We start from the raw sequence: 25035 nt of genomic DNA, 5'->3' as shown, positions 1-25035 counted from the left end.
CTGCAAAGTAGAGAATACATGATAAAAGGCTTTAAACAATAAGGATATTTCTTTATCTTGCTTAACAAGAAATAGGGAGACAGATATTTCCAGGCTATCCACCTAGTTAGACTCCAATCTGTCACCCTCAGATGACAAGGTCAAAAAGCAACTAAGGAGATATGTAATTTATTCAATCTTGCTTCCAACTTTCTCACCAAAGGAAATCATTCCTAGAAGCTGCTTCACACATTTCCCCTTAAGTCTCACTGGTCAGAACTGAGTAGGTTACATGGCCATCTTCCCTTCAAGCAAGTCCTTGGTATTTCCAGCATCTCATGGAGATGACTCTGTCAGGCAGGAGAACGTGGGAGGGGAATGACCAGTGAGTGTCGGGAGCCGCCGGGGTGCGCCCAAACCGTGACAAGCTCACGGGACGAGAGAGGAACCTGCAAGGCAGCTCTTCCTCACATGGGGCTGCCCCGGGGGCCCAATATGTCCCCTCGGGAGCCGCCAGGTCGAGAAAGGAATCTGCAAGGCAGCTCTTCCCCTCGAGGTTGTCCCGGGGGCCCGGTATGTCCCTTTCCTCCCTCTGTCTCACTGTTTTTGGGCTTTCTATTAATTTTTGGAAATATAATATATAGTAATAAGGCCTCCCTGGAAAAGTCCAAGCCTTTTTGGAAATGCTCATGATTACTCTGGCTCGGGACACGACCATAAACATCAAGTCAAAAAAGAAAATGCCACAGGTATAGTTTGGCTGCTTGCTTAAAAGATTATAATGTTCTAGAATAGAAAGAGTAGAGGCATTTAGGTTTAGAAGTAGATATACTGCTTCAGTTTACTTGCTCCTTGGTTGAGAGGGCTTTCCTTATTGCTATTTCCTTGCTGTTATTTGTTCATTGTTTCCCTTTCTTTAAACAACATGGAAGATCATGGGTATTTTTGTAGAGTTAGGAAATGGGGTAGATAGGATTTCAATAGAAGATTTATATTAACCAGCTTCACTGCCATTATCTCACTATTAATAGAGGTGTTTTGCTGCTTTAGAGGTGTTTTTGCTGCTTAATAGTTAATCATTGTAAATTGAGATTTTGTGGTTTCAGGTAAAGAAAAACATCAGAGTTTTTCTCATGGTACTATTCTCAGAAATGTCAAACATGTTACTGTGACCCTTCCCATGTATTGTTTTATTGTCCAAAGAATTCATATTATATCTGGAATCTATGGAACATTGTTTTTGTTAGAATGAGAATGTTAGGCCATTGAGGCAAGAAGACTATGTACAGGACATTTAAGAAAAAACCTCTGTAATCGGAAAAGTTCCAGATGAATGCATAGGGGAAAAGCATGGGAAAGAAAAATATTGACAGAAGCACGGAACAATATCTGATGTAATATGTGATGACTTAAGGGGGAGGTAACGTTCATTCTATAAAAACTGAGCTGTCCTAAAAATTTTAAAAAAGCTACCTCTTCTACACAACCTTCTCTGTGTGTGTGTGTGTCTGTCTGTCTGTCTTCCTCACCGACGCCACTCATCCCTTGGGCATTCCTGGTCCTGCCGGAGCTGGACCTCGGCAAGTGAGTGGGTAGGAGACCCAATCACCTTAGCTAAATCCTCCCAACCGAATTTCCTCCAACCCAAGTTATGCTCATAGTTTTCCATAGGAGGAAAAATGTTCATACTCTTTTGGCAGAAAATGTATAATAATGCATCCACTTAGATCCAAATATTTAATGATAGCTGTGTATCAAACTCATAGAAACACCTGTGAATTTCACACTGCCTGGTGTGCTAATAGCAGGGAAGAAAGAGGCCCTCATTTAGCTGGTAAGTTATTACAAAGCCCTCTTACTGGGCAGGAAGTTAGTGAAGGTAGCCTATACCCTTCTAGGGAGAAAGCATTCATGTTTAAAACCCTTGTCTTGTTAAATGGGTCATGCGTGCTCACTCAGTCGTGTCCGACTGTTTTCGACCCTATGGACTGTAGGGCTCCAGGTTCCTCTGTCCATGGGATTTTCCAGGTAAGAACACTGGAGTGGGTTACCATTTCCCTTCTCCAGGGGATTTTCCCGACCCAGGGATTGACCCACGTCTCCTGTGTCTCCTGCGTTGCAGACTGATTCTTTATGTGCTGAGTCATCGGGGAAGGATGTTAAATGGGTCATTAGACAACAGTGTGATGCTTGAAGTACTTGAAACTACACTTGGACTTTATTGTATCTTCACAATTTTTTATGTTGTTCTTTTTTTTTTTCCTTCCCCAATATCTAATGTGTATTCTCGACAATAAATTTTTAAAAAATATTTCTGGGATTGTTCTATGACCACACCTTCCCAGGGATGTCTGGGATCTGGTTTGGGACATTTCCTACCAATATATTTTTCATAGAAATGGTAAAGGAGAAAGGGAAGGTGACGCTAATTAAGCATCTATTATATGCTTTACGGTACTTGTGGTACTTTTCCCTTTTGGATTCAATTCGCTGAATAGGGGACAATCTGGTAGAGAGGATACAGGCTGTGTGTCCACACACAGACCCCTTAATCCCTCCAACAGTATTCTGCATCCCTGAAATAGGGATAATAGTTTCTACCTCATAGCACTGTTATGAGAACTAAATAAATAATCTAAGCATGGGCTAGCAGGTAGTATGTGCTCCAAAAATGCTTGACACCCCTACAAGGTTGCCTCCAATGGTGAAATGTATCCTTTCACTTATGAGAGTTGATTTTTAGATTGGCGGGGATTTTGCAAGCTAGCTGTTTAACAGTTGTTAGCTTGATGGGAATATTTACAGCCCAGAAATCAGCAAGCACTACAAAGCAGAGCTTTGCTTCTTCTTGGAGAGCCAGTTGTGAAACATTTACCAGTGTATCACCGATTAGTTCCACCTGATAGATGAGATTCAGAGAGGTTAAGTAACTTATCCAAGGTTACACAGTAAGAAAAGGACAGAAATGAGATGTGAACTCAGGTCTTTATCATTGCTACTCATTTGCAAGTATGAATATAAACTATTGTGTATTTTTCCCAGCCATTCAGTCTTTCATTTAGCAATTATTTATTGAGCATCCATGTAGTATGTGCCAACCACTCTTCTAGAGACTGCAGGATCTGCAATAAAAAAAGAGTCACAATACCTCAAGTCTACCATCAAGGGGTGTTCATCATCACTTTGAAATTAAACCTCATGTTATTTGAATTCAATCTACTTGTCAGCCACTGCTCAAAGTAAATGCCAGTATCCAATGACTCTCTCTGCTCAAGTGTTGGACAAAATCATGAGGTTGGTAAACTGCCTTGGAGTCCACTCCACGCCATCCCTTCTGCAGCCCAGCCTTTCTCCCTCCAGATTTGTCCCAGCCAGAGTGTAAAAGCGGAGCATTAAGAAATACGCTTGTAGAGTTCTCTGGTCGTCCAATCGTAAGGATTCAGTGCTTTCACTGCCACGGCTGGCCTGGGTTCAATCCCTAGTTAGGGAACTGGTTTCCCACAAGCCAAGCAAGGCATCCAAAAAATAAGTAAATAAGGAATGTGCTTACTATATGTTATAATATGACACTCTCAGAGTATTTGCATTTTTAGACAACAATTTTCAGGAGGCAAAAGCTGATGCAACGAGGTAACCTGGAGAGAAATTATCTGTGGTCATCACAAACAGTGTAAGCTACTTCCTTCCTGCTTCTTCACACAAATGTAGCACAACTTTTGACATTTCCCAAACTTTGGTCGAAATTCTAGTACTACTTTCTAATTTTTCCTTACTATCACCTGTTTATTTTAATAAATATTTATTTTTTTTCTGTAAATCAGTTCACTTTTTTCCCTTAAATTTATCTGAAAAGAAAGTGTCAAGGTCGGGGAGGGGGATAAATTATTAGTTTAGAATTAATGTATACACACTATGTAAAATAGTCAACGAAGAGCTACAATTTAGCACAGGGAACTCTACTCAATTTTCTGTAATAAACCATATGGGAAAAGAATCTTAAAAAGAATGAATGTATGCATGCATGCCTGCATGCTCCTGTTTTAGTCGTGTCTGACTCTTTGCTTGTGAACTGTAGCCTGCCAGGCTCCTCTTCCAGAGGATTCTCCAGGCAGGATTACTGGAGTGGGTTGCCATGCCCTCGTCTAGGGTATCTTCCCAACCCAGGGGTGGAACTCACTTCTCTTATGTTTCCTGCATTGGCAGGTGGGTTCTTTACCGCTAATACCACCATATGTATAGAAGAAAGAAGTGAAGTCGCTCAGTCGTGTCTGATTCTTTGTGACCCTATGGACTATATATGTATATGTATAACTCAATCACGTGGCTGCACACTTGAAACTAATACATTGTAAATCAACTATGTGTGTGTGCATGCTTAGTTGCTCAGTTATGTTGGACTCTGTGCCTCTATGGACTGTAGCCTGCCAGGCTCCTCTGTTCATGGGATTCTCCAGGCAAAAGTACTGGAGTGGGTTACCATTCCTTCCAATATAAAATAAAAATTTTTTAAAAGTGTCACTGCTTTAAATAAAAAACTATCATGAGTCACCAAAGATATGATAATCAAAATAAATATACAACCATTATACAGAAGAATGAAAGTGAAAGTCCCTCAGTCATGTCTGACTCTTTGTGACCCCGTGAATTGTATAGTCCATGGAATTCTCCAGGCCAGAATACTGGAGTGGATAGTCTTTCCCTTCTCCAGGAGATCTTCCCAACCCAAGAAATGAACCAGGGTCTCCTGCATTGCAGGCAGATTCTTTACCAGCTGAGCCATAAGGGAAGTCCAAGAATACTGGAGTGGGTAGCCTATCCCTTCTCCAGGGGATCTTCCCAACTCAAGAATTGAACCAGGGTCTCCTGCATTGCAGGTGGATTCTTTACCAAATGAGCTATTAGGGAGTATTCTCATGTTTAATTCCAACAATCATCTCATAGGCCACCAGTGGTCCATATATCCAACTCTAGAAACGCTGTTCTAAGGGTGGGGAGAGGGTTTCTCTCTCCCCAGGAGTTAATTAAGTTAGCATTTAAAACACTCTGATCAAAAATGTTTATTCTAAGGGTAGTGTCCCTAAGTTGATAGTTTCACAATTTGCAAGAATTATAAGAAAGATTTTCAGTGAACATTAAATGCTTTCTTATTCCTATTTTTCTCGACTCTGGCCTCTTTTCAGATAAAGTCTTTATCTCCTACCTCTTTCTCTTTAGTAAACTCAGCTCCATCATGTACACTCAACCCTCAGCCTCCTCTGCAGTGTCCACCCTCAGTGGTTCACTTTTGGGGTTCCTCCACCCGCTTGACCCTCCCCATCCCGTTGACATTACAACTCTCCTCATTTATAAGAAGTACAATTATTTCACACCAAACTGTGAACCCAGAAGCAACCAAAAATAAATGCTCAGTTTGGGGGTCTAGATGATAAAGCTGCTGAGCTGTCTTGGGTATGTCTTGGGTGTGGGAACTTCAAAGCTTTTCTTCTCAGCTCTATGGACAATGGATCTCAAAGACCTGGGCCTGAATTAATAGGTGTCAGGCATTTACCTAAACCTATGACAACTAGTTTACCCTGTTCATGCAAGGAATGGGATGGGGGCTTCCTATGCAATATTTCTTAGTCTACCTACATACCCTGAATCCTACTCATTTCACTAATGAAAAATAGGATTTTATGTAATCCAATGTGACTCAATTCTGACTGAAGATAGATGTTTAGGCCACCCTAGCAAGTAGGAATGGAAAAGCAATTTAATAAGGTTTAGAAAAATAATAATGTGTGATGTTCCTTGAATTGGACTGTTGCAGGGCAAAGTAATACATTTTAGTCTCATAGGAATTAAGCCATCGTGGTCAGGAGAACAAGCAGTGATATTGGCAATTTCACAGAGAAATCTCTGCTGGATACTGGATCACAATGCAAAGCAGCCCTGCACTGGGCCCATTTATAAGCTAAACGTGCTGATGACTCTGCCTTTTACACCTTGCACTTCCCTGAAGACATAAATATTTACATTTGTGAAGCCATTTACAAAGCACTTTCGTGTGTCTTTTCTTTGAGACTTCAGATCAAGCCAGAGCAGGTAATGCATTTTATGGACAAAGAGACTTTGGGAAGTCAGACACAGTCATACCAACAGTGATGGGGAAAAAAGAAAACTTAGGCCCAATTAGTCCATACTCTGTTACTTGATTCATGCAAGCCTCAGGGAATATAATTCCCCCCAAAATTCATGTTTTCTTAGAGAACAGACTTTCAGATCGACAGGTACACACTGCTATTAACATATTTAAAGTGGAAAACCAACAAGGTCCTACTAGATAGCACAGAGTTAATGTGGCAGCCTGGATGGGAGGGAAGTTTGGGGGAGAATGGATGCATGTGTATATATGCCTAGGTCCCTCTGCTTTCTGCCTGAAACTACCACAATATTGTTAATCGACTATATCCCAGTATGGGCTTCCCTGGTGGATTTGCGGTAAAGAATCCACAGGCAATACAGGAGCCACAGGAGACGTGGGTTCAGTCCCTGAGTCGGGAAGATCCCCTGGAGGAGCACATGGCAACCCACTCCAGTATTCTTGCCTGGAGAATTCCATGGACAGAGGAACCTGGCGGGCTACAGTCCATGGGGTTACCAAGAGTCAGATGCGACTGGAGTGATTTAGCACACACACACGCAAACACTCCAGTATAAAATTAAAAGTTTAAAGAAAGGAAATTTATGTTTTCACAAATTGCATCTTTCCTCCTGGGTTTGAGTGGCACCACACCCCAATCGCCCAAGCTGGAAATTTTGGCATTTTCATATACATCACCCGATCTCTCATCAACACTTCCCTCCCTCTTTACACAGTTACTGCTGTCATCCCCTCTTACCTGGAACCTGGTAATAGAGGTTTTTTAAAATTAATTTATTTTTAATTGGAGGATAATTGGTTTACAATGTTGTGTACATACATCAACATGAATTAGCTATAGGTATACACGTGTTTCCTCCCCCTGAACCTCTCTCACACTTGCCACCCCATCCCATGCCTCTAGGTTGTCATGGAGCACCAGGCTGAGCTCCCTGCATCATACGTCAACTTCCCATTAGCTATGTATTTTACACTGTATAGCACTTTAACTGGTCTCTTTGCCTGTACTTTGGAAACAATTCCCAACCCAATTATTCACTACCCAGCTGCCTGAGTGAGCTTTCAGTATATAGCTCTGAATGCATCACCCTCTTGCTTAAAAATCTTCAATAGTTCCTTCTTGAATAGAGACTATAGTTCAACTTCTCTCTCTCTCTCTCTCTCTCTCTCTCTCTCTCTCTCTCTTTCTGTCACACACACACACACACACACACACACACACACACAGGTTAATATACGTTCCACTCCCATTAAATTGCATTCACATTTCAGTTTTACTGACTATGCCAGATAAACTCATAACAGTGTATATTCTCCCTGGGAGGGCATTCTTTCCTACACTACCCATTCACCTAACCAACAGTGGCTAATAAGTCAAGACCCAACTTATAAATCATTTTATAACCCCTAGGAAGTTTTGCCTCCATAAAGCTGACACTCTGTCTCCTAAGGCCAGACTGTCCCTGGACACATTTCTGCTTTAGGGCTTGAACATGCATTATCATATTCCCCTATTTACTTTCTGTCTCCTCCTAAACAGGAGCTCCTGGGGGTAGATAAATGTCTTAATGATCTTTGTATATCCAGTGACTAGCATGAAATAAAACACCATGCATTGTAAATAAGTGAACTAATTAATTTCTATAGCAAATAATGATTACTCACACTAATAGTCAAATAAGATTTTCTCTTCTCTGTTAGAGAAGTGTTAGAAAATGCCGACATGAAGTTGAAGAACCCTTGGGGACATTCAAAAATTTGTCCAGTAAATTTGCCCAGCAAATGGTAACCCTCTTTTTAAAAGGAAAAAATAACCCACAGATGACCAATCCTTCAACTCTTTACACTTGACCTTCATCCAACAACAGCCAATCCAAAAGGATTTTTTTGACCAACTGGTCAAGTGTAGCTTGTCCATGCAATCATGAGCTTTCTTAACTTGTTTTTCCTTCTTAGGCCAAAGTTTTTCTTTCCTTAGTAAATTATTGATTCTAGATGAAGGGAACAGCATGTTTACACTGTCTACAAGGAGCACCAAGGACGCTGATCTGACCAAACTTGATGTTTTCTTTCAGGAAGCCATGGGAAATAAGGCTGGGTAAGTAAGGCCAGATGTGAACAATAATATTTTAGTACTGCAAGAGAGCTTAGAAGTCAGCTAACCCAGGATTTCCCAAAGTGGGGTCTAAATATCATCGTGGTGAAATGTTGTTTGAAATAGATAAACATTTTAATTTTAATTACGTGCTTATTTATGTGTGTTTTAAAACAATCATTATCAGATCAGTCCTACAGTTTCACATACATTATAGCCAGGACCTTTTTTAAAACATATTGACATAAATGAAAAACGTCAATTTAGAGGAAAAATGTTAATGAAGTAATAATGTAAGTGAAAAGTCAACATGCACATGTGATGAGGATGCTGCTGGAAGGACTGAAGGTGGAGCAATGCCAACCTGGAGCAGCACGTCTCCATGTCTCCAGCAAAGGAATTAAGACCCAAAGAAGATAAAGAACACAGGTCAAGCCCATGGAGGGCCTGGAAGGCAGACATAAGAATCAGGTTCTGACTATTCTAAAACAAACTTAAATAAAGTGTTCTAAAATAACTTATTAGAGATACCAAGGGAACTTGTCATGAAAAGATGGGCACAATGAAGGACAGAAATGGTATGGACCTAACAGAAGCAGAAGATATTAAGAAGAGGTGGCAAGAATACACAGAAGAACTATACAAAAAAGATATTCATGACCCAGATAATCATGATCATATGATCACTCACCTACAGCCAGACATCCTGGAATGCAAAGTCAAATGAGTCTTAGGAAGCATCACTACAAACAAAGCTAGTGGAGGTGATGGAATTCCACCTGAGTTATTTCAAATCTTAAAAGATGATGCTGTGAAAGTGCTGCACTCAATATGTCAGCAAATTTGGAAAACTCAGCAGTGGCCTCAGGACTGGAAAAGGTCAGTTTTCATTCCAATCCCAAAGAAAAAAATGCCAAAGAATGCTCAAACTACTGCACAATTGCACTCATCTCACACACCAGCAAAGTAATGCTCAAAATTCTCCAAGCCAGGCTTCAACAGTACTTGAACTGTGAGCTTCCAGATGTTCAAGGTGGATTTAGAAAAGGCAGAGGAATCAGAGATCAAATTGCCAACATCTGTTAGATCATTGAAAAAGCAAGAGAGTTCCAGAAAAGCATACACTTCTGCTTTATTGACTACGCCAAAGCCTTTAACTGTGTGGATCATAATAAACTGTGCAAAATTCTGAAGGAGATGGGAATACCAGACCACCTGACCTGCCTCCTGAGAAATCTGTATGCAGGTCAAGAAACAGCAGTTAGAACTGGACATGGAACAACAGACTGGTTCCACATTGGTAAAGGAGTGCATCAAGGCTGTCTATTGTCACCCTGTTTATTTAACTTACATGCAGAGTACATCATGAGAAATGCTGGACTGGATGAAGCACAAGCTGGAATCAAGATTACCAGGAGAAATATAAATAAACTCAGATATGCAAATGACACCACCCTTATGGCAGAAAGTGAAGATGAACTAAAGAGCCTCTTGATGAAAGTGAAAGAGGAGAGTGAAAAAGTTGGCTTCAACATTCAGAAAACGAAGATCATAGCATCTGGTCCCATCACTTTATGGCAAATATATGGAGAAACAATGGAAACAGTGGCTGACTTTATTTTGGGGGGCTCCAAAATCACGGCAGATGGTGATTGCACCCATGAAATTAAAAGACACTTGCTCCTTCTAAGAGAACCTATGACTAAACTAGACAGCTTATTAAAAAACAGAGACATAATTTGCCAACAAAGGTCCATCTAGTCAAAGCTATGGTTTTTCCAGTAGTCATGTATGGATGTGAGAGTTGGACTATAAAGAAAGCTGAGCACCAAAGAATTGACGCTTTTGAACTGGGTGTTGGAGAAGATTCTTGAGAGTCCCTTGGACTGCAAGGAGATCCAACCAATCCATTCTAAAGGAAATCAGTCCTGAATATTCATTACAGGGACTGATGCTAAAGCTGAAACTCTAATACTTTGGCCACCTGATGCGAAGAACTGACTCATTTGAAAAGACCCTGATGCTGGGAAAGATTGAAGGTGGGAGGAGAAGGGGACGACAGAGGATGAGATGGTTGGATGTCATCACTGACTCAATGGACATGTGTTTGAGTAAACTCCAGGAGTTGGTGATGGACAGTGAGGCCTGGCATGCTTCAGTCCATAGGGTTGCAAAGAGTTGGACCCGACTGAGTGACTGAACTGAACTGAAAAAAAAATGTAAAGTTATTTTAATACCTTTATTTAACAACAATAAAAGCAGTTTTAAAATTCAATATTTTAATTCCCAGGTGGCGTTAGTGGTAAAGATCCCACCTGTTAATTCAAGAGACATGAGAGGTGCAGATTTGATCTCTGGTTCAGGAAGACACCCTGGAGAAGGGCATGGCAACCCACTCCAGTATTCTTGCCTGGGAAATCCCCATGGACAGAGGCATCTGATGGGTCACAGTCCATAGGATCACAAAGAGAAGGATATTGACTGAAGCAACGTGGCATGCACGCATGTTGAAATTACATAGAATAAGTCAGTGAGATGTGAAGAGGGGATGATGTACGGCAGAAACCAACACAATATTGTAAAGCAATTATCCTTCAATTAAAAAACAAAAAATAAATCAATTAATAAAAAACAGATCTGGGGGAAAAAAAATAACTTAAAACCCAGGAACTGCTTGAGGTCAGAGAGGAAAGGCAGAAAAGGAAGAGGAGTAAACCCTACCTACATCACCTTGGCATGTCCCCAAAGCCACCATTGCCTCCTGCTCCTGCTCCAAAGACTAGGGAAAATGCCAACACTGGAAACATCCTGAGATGATCAGTCATTCTGTGCTGTCCTTGTACTTCCGCTTCATCACACTTCAAGTTTTGCAGGCTGGGATTTTTGCTGTCTTGGCAAACATGATGATGGTGTCAAACCTAATGTTTCCTAAATTTTTGCAGAAATGCTGAGAAGACTTCCATGGGGGCCTATTGTCAATTATCTGGAAAAAAGAGAAGTTTGCAGACATTAGCAACAAGAACTGTGTGGGGTGAGGCTCTGGATTTTAATGAGAAGGATTCAAATTAGAGTGTTGGCTATTTCCTAGAGCTTGCTAAAAATAACCCAGGAGCCTGCTTCCTTTGCTAGCACTTCATTTTCAGTGCCTGCTCATGCTGAAGATGCAGGAGGGCTGGAAAGTGCTGGGATCCAGTACCAGAGCTTTTTGTTCAGATAAATCTAATTTAGCTGTGACCTGCTCTCTCATGCACCAGCGGGCATGCCACCTTCAGGCTCCCGTCAAACCTACACTGAAGGAAGCTTGAAGGTGCTAAGGGCACACACATACCAAGCCCTGTTGATTTTGCCTCTAATCTCTCTTCCCATTACTGTCACCAACTTAGCCCAAGTTACTGTCATCTCTTGCCTCGGCTACTGCCTCTTCTTTCTACCTTGAATCTATCCCCTCTCCCCCAAACCATTACATTGTAACCAAAACCACCTTTTCCCACACAAAATCTGAACATATCCCCTGCCATGACCATGAACAACACGAACACCACCACCACTACCAATAAAAATGGTTCAATGGCTTTTCATTGCTTATATGATAGACAAGAATCTTCAACATGGTTTACAAGAGAGATGCTCCCTAACTGGTGCCGAGAACCTCTCCAGGCTCAGCCCAACCCCGTCTGCTCTCCTAACTCCAATCCACTGTCCTTACTCCAGTGCTTTCTGACTGTCAGGCCCCCATTGCGGCCCCAGGACAGCCCTTTCTTCTTTAGCTACCTTATTCTTATTCATCATTCAGCTCTCAATCAGGTCAGCGCTTTCTTAGGAAGGCTTTCCCTGACCCCTCAGAAGAGGCCAAATCCTCTCTCAACTTGCCTCTCGTAGCCCAACAGAACTCTCCTTAGCAGCACTTAACCACTGCTTCATGGGCACTTTTATTTAATGATTAATTGATTACTAGCATTACCCCTCCCAACAGTAGCTCTGTGAAGGCAGGAACTACATCTCTTTACTCATCCTTGTATCCTCCACATCTAGTACCTTGTCTGGCACAGTATGGGACAACCAATACTTGTTGAAAGATAGAAATGTTCAGCCTGGCAGGTCCAAGCCTTCCTCTCTTGCAGAGGTCCTTCCCAAGAGAAAGAAAAGTGTCACCCCATCTGACTAGACCTTTACCTCAGTCCCACCCCCATGAACTCCCTGGTTTCCTATCCCTTGCTGTCCTCACCTTAGTCCTTTGGACAGGAAACCTTCTATATACAATACATGGGGAAGGAGGTGGTCCCTGAATTTACAGAAGTGCTGACTTCTGCCTGGGTCTTCTGAAGGAAGCGTTCCTAAATGTGGTTTACATCGCCTCTCTCAATTTCTCAGTTCAAATGGTAGAGCGCACATATCATTTTCCTCCATAAGTGAAAAATACATGTTTTTAATATCTCACTGCAGACAAAGTCTCGGGCACTCACTTGTAGAGGAGATTTAGGGGAGAAGGGCAGAAAGGGAGAATTTACGGGATTGGGAGAGGGGACTCACATGAAGATTTTAAAGCATCTGTTTCGGTGGTAGGGAGTGAGAAGTGGCACAACGGGGATGCTGAGATGAGCAACAGGACCTGTAGGGCAAAGGAAGGTTAAGAAGGGTTGGTGTACAAGGTGGGACTTCCTTCCTCACCCACTCCACCCACGCCCACATCTCCCTGACCTGAAGTGGACCAGGCCTGTGGTTGAGAGTGAGATGGGCCTGGGGGCAAGGGTGAGACCACCGCTAGCCCCCTGCTCAGCCTTTCCTGGAGGAGCAGCATTCAGCATCTGGTGCGCTGCAAATTCAGCCCAGCCTGTGATGAGGGAGTTATTATTGGCACATTCTTGAGTTTTATTGGGTGTTTTTAAACAGTGATTACTGCGAGAATATGCACAAGGCCAGGAGAAGTCTGTAAACAGTGGGAAATGTATCTGCCTGCTCTGTGACAGCTGGGCCAGCTTCCACATGCCAGAAGTTTGGGGCAGGGTCAGATCAGGGCTGCAGATGGTCACCGGCAGGGAGCTACTATTTTGGAGGCACAGGTCATGGGAAAGGCTTCCAGTTCAAAGTTGGCTTCTATGACTGTCCCGTAACTTTTCCTTCAGCCTCATGTTTCCAAATCAACAGTCCCATCAAGTTTGAGGAAATCACTGGATATTTTTGTTTAAAGACTCTGTTATGGTCCTGCCGTACAAGTTCGTAAGATAAGTGGGCTCATTTTACAGAAGAGAGAACGGTTTCAGCCTCAGACCTCTTTTGCCTCTCATAGAAGGGGAAAGAAAATGGAAAAATTTAAATATCTTGTTAGGTTCTATTTATGTACATGTTTTCCCATTTCTGATGTGGGCTGAGTTTTAGGAATTCTGTGCCCCTTGCAAAAACTACAGCTGCAAAAAAATACAGAAGACAAGATACCAGTACACTTGTTAGGAAATGTTAAGTTCAGATTTCCAAAGGGCAAAGAGCTGAGTTTTGCGATGGTTCACCCAGGAAATTTTTCCCAGTTATGTGAACAACTGAGAAAGGGCAGGGTCCCACCGACCCATGGGAAGTCCAAGTAGCTCTTCTGCTTCTCATTCACTTTCTACCTGTGATGGGAAAAGAAACTGATCAAGGGGAAAGAGTGACCTAAGAGTTTGGAGGGGAGAGGAAAAAGCAATTATAGATGAGGATCTAGTACTAAAACTCGGTTTTCAAAGGCTAGTGCATAATGGATCCACCTTGGAGCATTTTAAGAATGCAGATTGTCAGACCCTTCACAGTGTCTGCCTTTTCAATGGGCATCTCATGATTCCAAAGCAGCCAGAGGAAAAACTGTGCTAAGGCAGCTAAAATCACAGTGGAGGGTGCCAGGAAGGATAATGATATTCAGAAGCCATTATCATTGTTAAAACTCAGAGATAAAAGACAAATATTAGCTAAAGTATAAATCCAAGAAAAAATTAGAATGTTAAAATGGTGAGCTCCATTCAAATAAGAACAAGGTTAGCTTAGCAGTCTTTGAAAATAGCTGCACATTAGTAAATTTGGTGTAAAATTTTGGTTAAGAGAGAGAAGGCCCAACTCAAACTGGATTAAGCAAAAAAAAAAAAATAAAAAGAAATCAAGAATCTATTGGTCCACATCAATAGAAGGTATAGAAGTAGACCTAGTCTTCAGGGATTCAGGGCTCAAAAGTCATCAAAACTCAGTCTCTCTGCCTTTGCCTCTTTTTTTCTTTTTTCTTTTCTTTTTTTTTTTTTTTTTTTGCCTTTTCTCCTTGAATGCTACATTTCCTCTGTCTTGATTCTCTTTTCATAATTCTTCTTGTGGAGAAGATATCTGCCTGGAGTCCTAAGCTTTCATACTTGCTTCCAAGTCTAGAAAAGAGAACTCCTCTTTCTAAGTTACTCCAAAAAAAAAAAAAAAATCCCAGAACATTTTCTGATTGGGCTATCCTATATGCATCTCATGACTACTTCTGAAACAAGCTTTCTGGTCAGGGATTAAAATATTCACATTGTTGGGATCGGGATAATTTCCCTACCTCTAGATCTGGGGAGGGGGTGGTAGACTAAGTACATGGGGAAGGGGAGAAGTTATCCTAACAAAAAACTCTAGGATGTTCTTCACAGAAAAAGTGAGAATAGAGGCTAGGGAGCAGAAGCCAATTGTCTGCTATAGCAGCTGAGAAATATCATCATCTGTTTAACTATACAAAAATGTTACTATCAGCTAATATTCACTTACTTATTATTCTATATAAAATACAGAAGTGTGTACTTGAATATGGATATTATATTATTATTATAATGATTTGTTTTGTTATTTTTTTTTGTTATTAATATTCCCCAGTGGATTATAACCCTTATGAGGGCAGAAACTATGTCTATCTTATTTATCCATGTGGACAAGCCTTCTCCAAAGTGGGACGTGTAAAAAGGTGTGGTGCATGAAGATGATAGTAGATGTTTTAGTTAATCTTCTTATCTAATTTTGTAGGATAAAAGGAAGCTTTATTAACATTTTGTGTGTTGATATACAGATTGGCAACGACACCCTCGCTAGGTTCAGAAGTCAGACCTCCATGGTAACGGTAATAGGGGTCTCAAGAGAAGAGTGTGAACTCTACTTGCTCATTTGCTCCTCTGGCTCCTGGCCTCCTATTCGCTGCTCCATCTCTTGTTCCCACTCATCGCCCTTTAGATTCACTATCTGATGCTCTGACTATCTGACAGAAGATTTCTCACTCAGGAACTGTCCTCATCCAAGTAGGAGACCCACCCTCTTTTTCACCCCAGGATGTCAGGCACTATCAGTACAATCTGTTAATCCCTAGCCATCTTTGTTTAGAGGCTCAGGAGCAATGAACCCAACCCTTCACATTGTGGATTGGAGAACAGGTTGGCTCAATTATCAGCCAACTAGGATTTATCAAACGTCTACAATGTCCAGAGCACTATGACAGGAAGAGGGAGATGAGGAGGTTCACAAGGGAAGAGTCTTGCCCTCATAGAGCTCAACGATGTAACTGTAAAGATGACTGGTGTAGAGAGCAGAAGATGGTGAAAACATGGGCTTTATTCAAAAGGCATCATTCCCCTTCTGCTGTTAATAGGGCAAGGTTTCCTGCACCCCAGTTATTTTTAACGTAGTGTTGGACTTTACCTCCCCGTGCGTAGACAAATGTCATTAAATCTTCCCTAGGCTGAAACAAAGGAAGCTAGAAATGTACCTGATTTATCCAGTGAGAAAGGAAATTAGCCTGCCAACAGAAAATAAGGAATAAAGATTTGATTCTCAGATTAGGAGTCAGATCTATGGCCTCCCCAGGGCTCATTCCAATAAGGTAAACAGACTGGCTGCATTATTTGTCAGTCTACAATGGTTGCAGGCAATATCACCAATGCCCAATTTTATGTTTCATTAGGATTTCAATTAATCTCGTCCTCATTTAGTCTGGGAGAGGGATTGATCTGCCTTTAAGTGAATACCACACAATCCTTTTCTTTCAAAAGGCAAATAAGTTTATATATTTGATTTATTTCCTTTGTCATAATATGGTCCAGAAACAACAGCTATTCTTTCTATTTCTCTGACTATATTGACTTTGTCAGAAGTTGTAGTTTCAAGAACTTTTCTTTCTGTCCCTAAGAAGAGGATTTTTCTCTGTCTGAATCTTGTATTTCCAAATAATTTTATTCCTCTCTGAGGAACATACCTCAAAAGAAAACTATTGTTCATGAGCACTCAGACTTTTTGCATCTGTGCCAGTAAAGTAAAACGTCCCAAGAGATACCCAAAGTTCTCTTTGAGGTACCCAAATCTCCACATCTAACAGGAAACAAAGGTTTTATATTTTCTTTAGGCCTAATAAGACTTGATGTCACTCAAAAATATGAAATATATGAAAATAGTTGCCAAAAGAACCTTTGGTAATTTTTTTGTCTACAAAATAAGTGGAGCTATTCATGTTTTTCCACAGCCTCCTTCTCTTCAAACAAAAAGAAAGACATCTACAAAGGGAAAATAGGTTATTCATATTCTATAGTTGAGTCATTGATGTAAGCAATAGAACACTCAACTCTAAGTGGCTTGAAAAATAAAGAGATTTAATCTTAACTGTACAGCAAGTCGTCTGAGGCAGGCTGGTTTCCAGTAGATCAATAATGCCATCAAAAACCAGATTCTTTTCTCCTTAGAGAAAAGATTCTGATTCTCATCTAGGACTTGACACATTACAATAGAAGGATGAGTGCAGCAACCTCACGCATTGTTGTTGTTGTTTAGACACTAAGCTGTGTCCAACTCTTTTGTGACCTCATGGACTGTAGCCTGCCAGGCTGCTCTGTCCATGGGATTTTCCAGGCAAGAATACCGTAGTAGGATATCATTTCCTTCTCCAGGGGATCTTCCTGACCCAGGGATTAAACCCACATCTCCTGCACTGGCAGGCAGATCCTTTACCATTGAGCCACCTGTGTCCATATATGAATACCCCAAAGCTAGAGGACAAAATGTTCTGTCCCTATTTGCCTTCTAAGAGAAAAGTTTTCTTTTTCAGAAGCCCTGCAAAAAAAAAAAAAGCCTTCCTCATATTGCATTGGCTAGAATGTATTATACACCCACATTCCATATCCAGGAAAGAAAACTTTATATTGCAGAATTCCCAGCAAAAGCCTCAAGATACAAGCTGATTGGATCCCCCCACAAGTCAACTTCTGTGGCCAAGGGAATATCACAGTTTGATTGTTTGAGGCCTCTGTTGCCTGAACCAATCACTTTTTTAAAGGCCACCTTAAGGGGGCCTTATTGAGAAATACTTGGAAAGTCAGCCTAGAGGACATCATCAGCATATGGGTTTTCCCACATTAGCATTACTTAAAGAAAATTGGATTTTAAAAAGACTATTAGAGCCACTCTTAGAATTAGAAGAGAATTCTCCACAGGGTAAATGTTCCTAATGCATTTAAATATGACATCATTGATAAAAGTGTGCTTACATGTTTTGGGGAACATTTTTATTGCATTTAACCCATGCTAATTCCATAGGATACCCTGTCTAACAGATGCTAATGGCTTCAGATTCAGCAGAAAGTATTGGATTGGCCAAAAATTTCATTTGGGTCTTTTTGTAAGATGTTATGGAAAAACTCAAACAAACTTTTTGGCCAACCCAATGTACCCACTGTGCATGCATGCTAAGTTGCTTCAATTGTGTCTGACTCTATGCCACCCTATGGACTATTGCCCGCCAGTCTCCTCGGTCCATGGGATTCTCCAGGCAAGAATATTAGACTGGGCTGCCATGCATCTGCTCCAGGGGATCTTCCCAATCCAGGGATTGAACCTGTTTCTCCTGTGGCTCCTCCATTAGCAGGCAGATTCTTTACCACTAGCGCCACCTGGGAAACTCCAGTGTATCCACTAAATTGTACTAAACCCCAGTGACCTATCACTATTTTAAAAAGAAATTTCCAAAACCCTCAAAAAGATAAGGCCTTTATATTATATGCTAAGCCCCTGGTTTTTCCTTCAAGAAAAAAAAATGTTTTAACAAACATTACTCACTTGAAATGAGTCCTCCTTTGCTGTAAACATTCTTTAACAAACCCTAACAATAGGTAGATGAGACCAGAAGCACGTATCACGCTATTTGTCCATTTTCTTCATGTTCCCAGTCCTTGCAGGCACTTAACAGTGTATCTGATTCAGATATAAATAACCAGGTGAGTAAATTTTATAATCACCACATTATAGAGGGAGGAATTGCAGCTTTGAGAGAGTAAGCAATTTGCTAAGACCTCTCAACTCTTAACTAGACCAAGATTCAAACCCAGTTTTTCCTTATTCCAGAATGTACATCCTCTCCATTTCACTAATGCTGTCTTACTAGCAGATCACCAGAGTATTCTTTCATTCAATACATAATTATTGAGCACCTACCCTGTGTCTGGTATCATGATAGACAGTGTAGAGAGACATATTCTTTGGCATTCATAGACTGAAGTGAGAGAGAGACAACAAACAAATGAACAAACTAATAAATGTATAATCTGAATAACAACAAGTACAGTAAGGGAAAAGAATAGGCTACAGAGTATAGAGATGTAGGGAGTTTAGCTAAATATTCACTAGAAGGACTGATGCTGAACTGAAGTTCCAACACTTTGGCTACCTGATGTGAAGAGTTGACTCATTAGAAAAGACCCTGAAGCTGGGAAAGACTGAAGGCAGGAGGAGAAGGGGACAACAGAGGATGAGATGGTTGGATGGCATCACTGACTCGATGGACCTGAGTTTGAAAAAGCTCTGGGAGTTGGTGATGGACAGGGAAACCTGGCGCACTGCAGTCCACGGGGTCACAAAGAGTCGGACATGACTGAGTTTACATAGTGCAATCCAGCCCTTCACAGGCATGCAGTATCACAATGCTAATCTCTGCCTGATAGCTGCCCCTGCTTATAAGTAGATGAAGCGCTAGCAAAAGTCAGGTCAGACCAATTTTTGCTACACATATTGAGAAAGAAAAATTCTTCCTGAAGGAGGCAGAACTCTGTAGTCTGATGTAAGTTAGCTGCTCCTCTGAAGAGGTAATTACCATTTCTGATAAATCACATAAGCTATTTCTGATGGACTTCAATGAGCTCAAGTGTCCTGCCCAGAAAATTTCGTGCACAGGGCCTTCTGTCTGCCCCTGCAGCTCCACTCTGTGCCTTTCACCACACTCACGAGCCCGGAAGCTAGCCTGTATGGACTTCCCTCCTGGGCTCTCTGGCTTTCCAGCTTGGGATGGGTTTGGCCAGTGAGAAGCACCAACAGGAGACTGGAGGGCAAAGGGCAGAAAGAGAGTGGACCTGGATATCCTCGCCCTGGCTCTGTCTCCCTGTAGAGATGCCATGGGTTGGCTAGACCCCTCTACTGAAGGCCTCTGATTCTGGGAGATGGCACCTTCTATATAGCTCCCTTCTTCTGCTCTAGTGCCAGCTCCCTTGCTTGTCCCTTCAGATAAGAATACCGAAGGCTCCCACAGTTGCCAGCCCTGAGGGGCACACCCCTTGTGAGTATCCCCAAACCCCGCACATGCCGTAACAAACAACCTCCCTCCAACTGTCTTCCCGTCATCCGTTTTGAGTGAGCTGTTTGCTTTCTACCAAGATCTAAACTAGCACAACCACTATCAACTTCGTGAGTTGTCTAGCAACCTATGACCAGTCTCCCGGAGTGTCTAACGATCTGTAAACATTCTTTTTATTTTTTAAATTAATTTTTACTGGCCTCACTGCAGACAGTGACTGCAGCCATGAACTTAAATGACACTTGCTCCTTGGAAGAAAAGCTATGACGAACATAGACAGCAACTGTTACTAAAGCTGAAGCTCCAGTATTTTGACCATCTGGCTCAGTAGAAAAGACTGATAATGGGAAAGACTGAGGGCAAAAGGAGAATGGGCTGACAAAGGATGAGATGTTAGATAGCATCACTGACTCAACGGACATGAATTTGAGCAATTCTGGGTGATGCTGGAGGACAGAGAAGCCTGGCAGGCTATAGTTCATGGGGTCACAAAGAGTAGGACATGACTTAGCGACCAAACAACAGCAAGAACACAGGTGATTTACAAACTTGTGTTAATTTCTGCTGTATAGCAAAGTGAATTAGGTGTACAAGTCACATATCCACTCTGCTTTAGATTCTTTTCCCATACAGGCCATCACAAAGTATTCAGTAGAGTTCCCTGTGCTATATATAATAGGCCCCTATTAGTTATCTATTTCATATACAGTAATGTGCATATATCAATTCCAATTTCCCAATTTATCTCCCCCACCCCTCCCGCTCTTTTCCCCTCTTGGTAACCATAAGTTTGTTCTCTACGTCTAGGGCTGTATCTCTGTTTTGGAGATAAATTCATTTCAGACTCCACATATAAGTGATATCATATGATATTTGTCTTTTTCTGTCTGCCTTACTTCACTCAGTATAACAATCTCTAGGTCTGTCCATGTTGCTGCAAATGACATTACTTTGTTCTTTTTTATGACTGAGTGATATTCTATTGTAAAAAGGTACAACATCTTCTTTATCCATTCCTCCACTGATGAACATTTAGGTTACTTCCATGCCCTGGCTATTGTAAAAAGTGCTATAATCAACATTAGGGTACATGTACAAGCATTTAAAAAAAAATACAGCCTAGTAGTGATTATCTAAACTATTTTTCCCTAAATGTATGAATCAATTAAGAAATACTTAAGCTTTAAAAAAAAAAAAGCAAGAAATACTTAAGCTAGCATGCTCATAATCCTCTTCTGGAGTGGGTTTGAAAAATACCTCTGAGATATACTTGCAATTAGTTTGTCTGACAAGTTACTTTAACACATAAACACAAAAAGAGTCATACATTCTATTCCATAAACAATGAAGTCTCAGTTTTCTGTCCTTTGGGGTACTGGGAAAGAAACTTCCATGACAATTTTTCTTAAAGCCAGTGTCATAATATTGTAGCAGCAAATTTAGTTACCAAGTCAAAGTATGATCACAAAAATTCTCTGATCAGCATCTGAGCCCAAGACAAGTTAGTCATCAGATCCTAGGAAGATGTATTGGCCTTGCTAGATCCCTGTTTATATAAAGTTAGGAGCACCCACACAATATTTCTAGCACATCCACACATTTGAAGAATACTCATTTCATTGGTGACAGAATTATAAGATCCACTATATTCATCAAAGCTTCTAGTGTGGATCACAGACAAGGAATGCTGAGTTCCCTCCATTATCATCTGTCTCAGGAGTATAGATTTTTTTAGAACTTTCAAATGCTAACTAGCCATCCGTTTAGTGTATAATTTCTGATTAGAGTACTTCATATATTAACCAACAGCCTCTGAAGTGTAGATAAAAAGCAGTTAATATAGATTTTACAGTGTCTACACAGAAATGTTTTAAAAGTACAAACAATATGACAGATAAATGCCCTTGGACAGAACACTGCTATCCCATGAGGCTTGCTTAGGTAACTTATTCATCTGTACGTAGAGCACATTATTACTGTCTTGTTACACTATTTCTATAAGATAAAACTGCATACTCAACATTGATACAAAATCATCATGGAAAAATTTAAAAAATCATCATGAAAAGCCATAAAAATGCCATTGTATGACAGAAACCATATTATATTTTAAAATCCCTAATAATCCACTCTCTTAGATAAACTACATTTAATTTCTAAGAAAGCCTTCATAGTTTATTAAATAACCCCACTGTTTTTGAAATGTGGTGTTGGAGAAGACTCTTGAAAGTCCCTTGAATTGCAAGGAGATCGAACCAGTCCATCCTAAAGAAAATCAGTCCTGAACATTCACTGAAAGGACTGATGTTGAAGCTGAAACTCCAATACTTTGGCCACCTGATACAAAGAACTGACTCCTTGGAAAAGACCCTGATGCTGGGAAAGATTGAAGGCAGGAGGAGAAGGGGACGACAGAGGGCAAGATGGTTGGATGGCATCACCAACTCAATGGACACGAGTTTGAGTAAACTCCAGAGGTTGGTGATGGACAGGGAGGCCTGTTGTGCTGCAGTCCATGGGGTCACAAAGAGTTGGACACGACTGAGTGACTAAACTGAACTGAACTGAACTGCCATCTCAGGGGCATGCTCTTCCTTCTAAATTGACCATTTCCTTTTGCTCTGGAGAACAGTTTAAATAGTTTGCAAATCCATGTTCATACCCTTGGACAGGTTCAGTGTGATATACTCAGGTTACACTGTGACACTTCCTCTTCACTGGCAGCATCCTTCTTCAGAACTTCCTCCTACAGTAGAAGGAGCCACTCAAGTAGGAGAAGTGGGTGAGATCCATCCTGTCAATCTCAGTTCATTCATTATTAAATAGCTAATGTGAGCATATTCTGAGGCTGACCTGGGAAGACTGAATAGGAAAATTTAAGGTGATTGTAGGAAGGCTGTACCCATCTGGCTGAAGACTACTGGCAATTATCCAGTTTTCTTAGGCAGGGAAGAATCTATTTTTATGAGGCTTATTGGTGGCTAATTGCTTGAAAATATTCAACAGAATACAATTTCTCAGGCATTCAACCAACTCCCAGAAACTTTCCTTTTCTAACATAGGTCCAACCCATTATAATTATTTCCAAAGGACTGTCCACAGTAATTTATCATAAAGAAATTCCATTGTGTTTTTTGAGATAGAAGGCCAATTAGATGCTGTTAAGATGAAAAACACTCTTCACTGAAATGATGTGTCTTATAATGATTCATGTGTAATATAGTCATGTGAAAGATAGTTCAAAAACCGAGCTATTATATTAAAATCTCTGCTTTGCTATTAATATAAAAATAAATTTTATGACAGGCATTCTATGTGAAAGTTAGGAATCCATTAACTGATCAGAACCAATTCAGTGAGAAAGTCCTTAAAATTGAAGATGAGGTACCTACAGTGATTTGTCCAAGTAGACAGAAAAGGAAGAAAAGTATGACAAGGAGGTGCTAGGGAAAAGCTGGAGAAGACAGTCTACAGGATATCAGGATGCTAACAGAATTAGACACGAACTTAGCAAAATCCCTAGAAAGATCCTCAGAGACATCTTAAGGCTGGGTATAAAGGATTATAACAGTTTGCTTTTTTAAAACGGCAGCAAAATATCCAATATTCCTCTCATTAAAAGTGGGTCTTTGCCTCCTCCCTATGAGTGTGGGTGGGCCTATGACTGCATCACCCGGTACAGTCACCACGTGACTTTTGAGGCTGGGTTGGAAATGGCCATATAACTTACACCTGGTTTTGTTGCAACGTGTGTTCTATGTTGCAAGCCAGCCGCCATGTAAGAGTCTTGACTATTCTAAGACTAATGGAGATGTCATGTGTGAACCCTTATCAGCTGCCAGCCACGGGATGGTCCATCTTGCATGTCGAGCCCAGTCAAACCTTTGGATATTTGTAGCCCAGGACACATCTGACTGCAATTACATGCAGGAACTGAGAACTTCCCAGCTAAGCCCTTCAGAATTTCTGGCCTGGAGCAACTTAACTTACAGCAATGGTAACCGAAACAAAGACTGATTCCTCGACCTACGGGAGATTGAGTATGAATTTTACAGACAGAATACTCTGGGACTGCATCAAGAAAACTTAAAAAAAAAAAAAAAGTCAAAGTGACTTTTCTGGCAAACTGTCCGAATAACCATAGTGCCTTCTTTCTTTCCAGATCTAGAAAAATGCCCCTCTTCTCCATATACTAAATAAAACTCAAATAAATTACCCTTCACTCCAGAAGTCATTTTCTCATATTTGATTTCACCAAAAATCCCACTGAGTACTAAAATACTTTCTCAAAACATATATTTTTGAGATATTAAAAAACAAAAAATTTTAAAGTATTTTGTTGTTTTTAAGATCAAACTGAATCAAATCCTTCTTAGTTGCTCCTGAACTAAGCCTTTTTCACTAATAACAGCTTTATTCTTAAAGGATTCACTAGCTCTGAATCAAGATCTGTTGTGACTCATGTGGTGTGTGGGTAGCAGCTAAAGACTTTCTGGAAGGGTAAGTTACTCCAGGGAAAACATCCCAGATGATTTTGAAAAATACATTGTAACAGTTATAAAACATCCATGGCAGGATCTGCAGGCAGCCCTAGAATTAACTGCATGGAGGATTAGCAGCAGGTACATGGAATAATCTGGAAAATAACATTTTAAAGAATAGGATAGAACAAAGGTGTAATGTCACCAAAAAACATCTGACGATTGGCCCAACAGGAAGATGGATGCCCTGGAATTATAAAGCATTGGAAGGAAGCATGAAGTACAGGCAGAGTCTAGTTCAGCCTCAAAATAAGATCTCTTTTTCATTCACACACACACACACACACACACACACACCCTTGGAAAATTATCTTAGAGCCATAAAATCAGACTCCTATTTACTATAGTTCTTCACGGAGACCCTCCTGCACTGATTTTGCCTCCCACATAATATTAAAAGAACCCAACATGAATCAGACTGACCAAATCTCTTGGTCAGCTCACAGCCAAAACTTGGCTCCTTAGGAGCCAAATTGAGCAGATATCAAGGCAGTTCAGCTGACCCTTTAGACCAAAGTAAATCTTCAATATTTGCTTTCCCATCACAGCCTGTATGCCCTTGTAATTAGGTCAGACACCTGCACACTCACTCAAATTCCCTTGCCCACTTCCTTACTTTTTTTGTCCTGATGGGTGTCCTCCCTGTGCCAAGTCACCCCTCTACTTGAGGACTTCAATCCAGTTGTAGAGCAGGAGATCTGGC

Source organism: Muntiacus reevesi, chromosome 7 (genome assembly GCF_963930625.1).
Source record: "Muntiacus reevesi chromosome 7, mMunRee1.1, whole genome shotgun sequence".
In the NCBI taxonomy this organism is placed as follows: Eukaryota; Metazoa; Chordata; class Mammalia; order Artiodactyla; family Cervidae; genus Muntiacus; species Muntiacus reevesi.
This window is presented reverse-complemented; position numbering follows the sequence as displayed.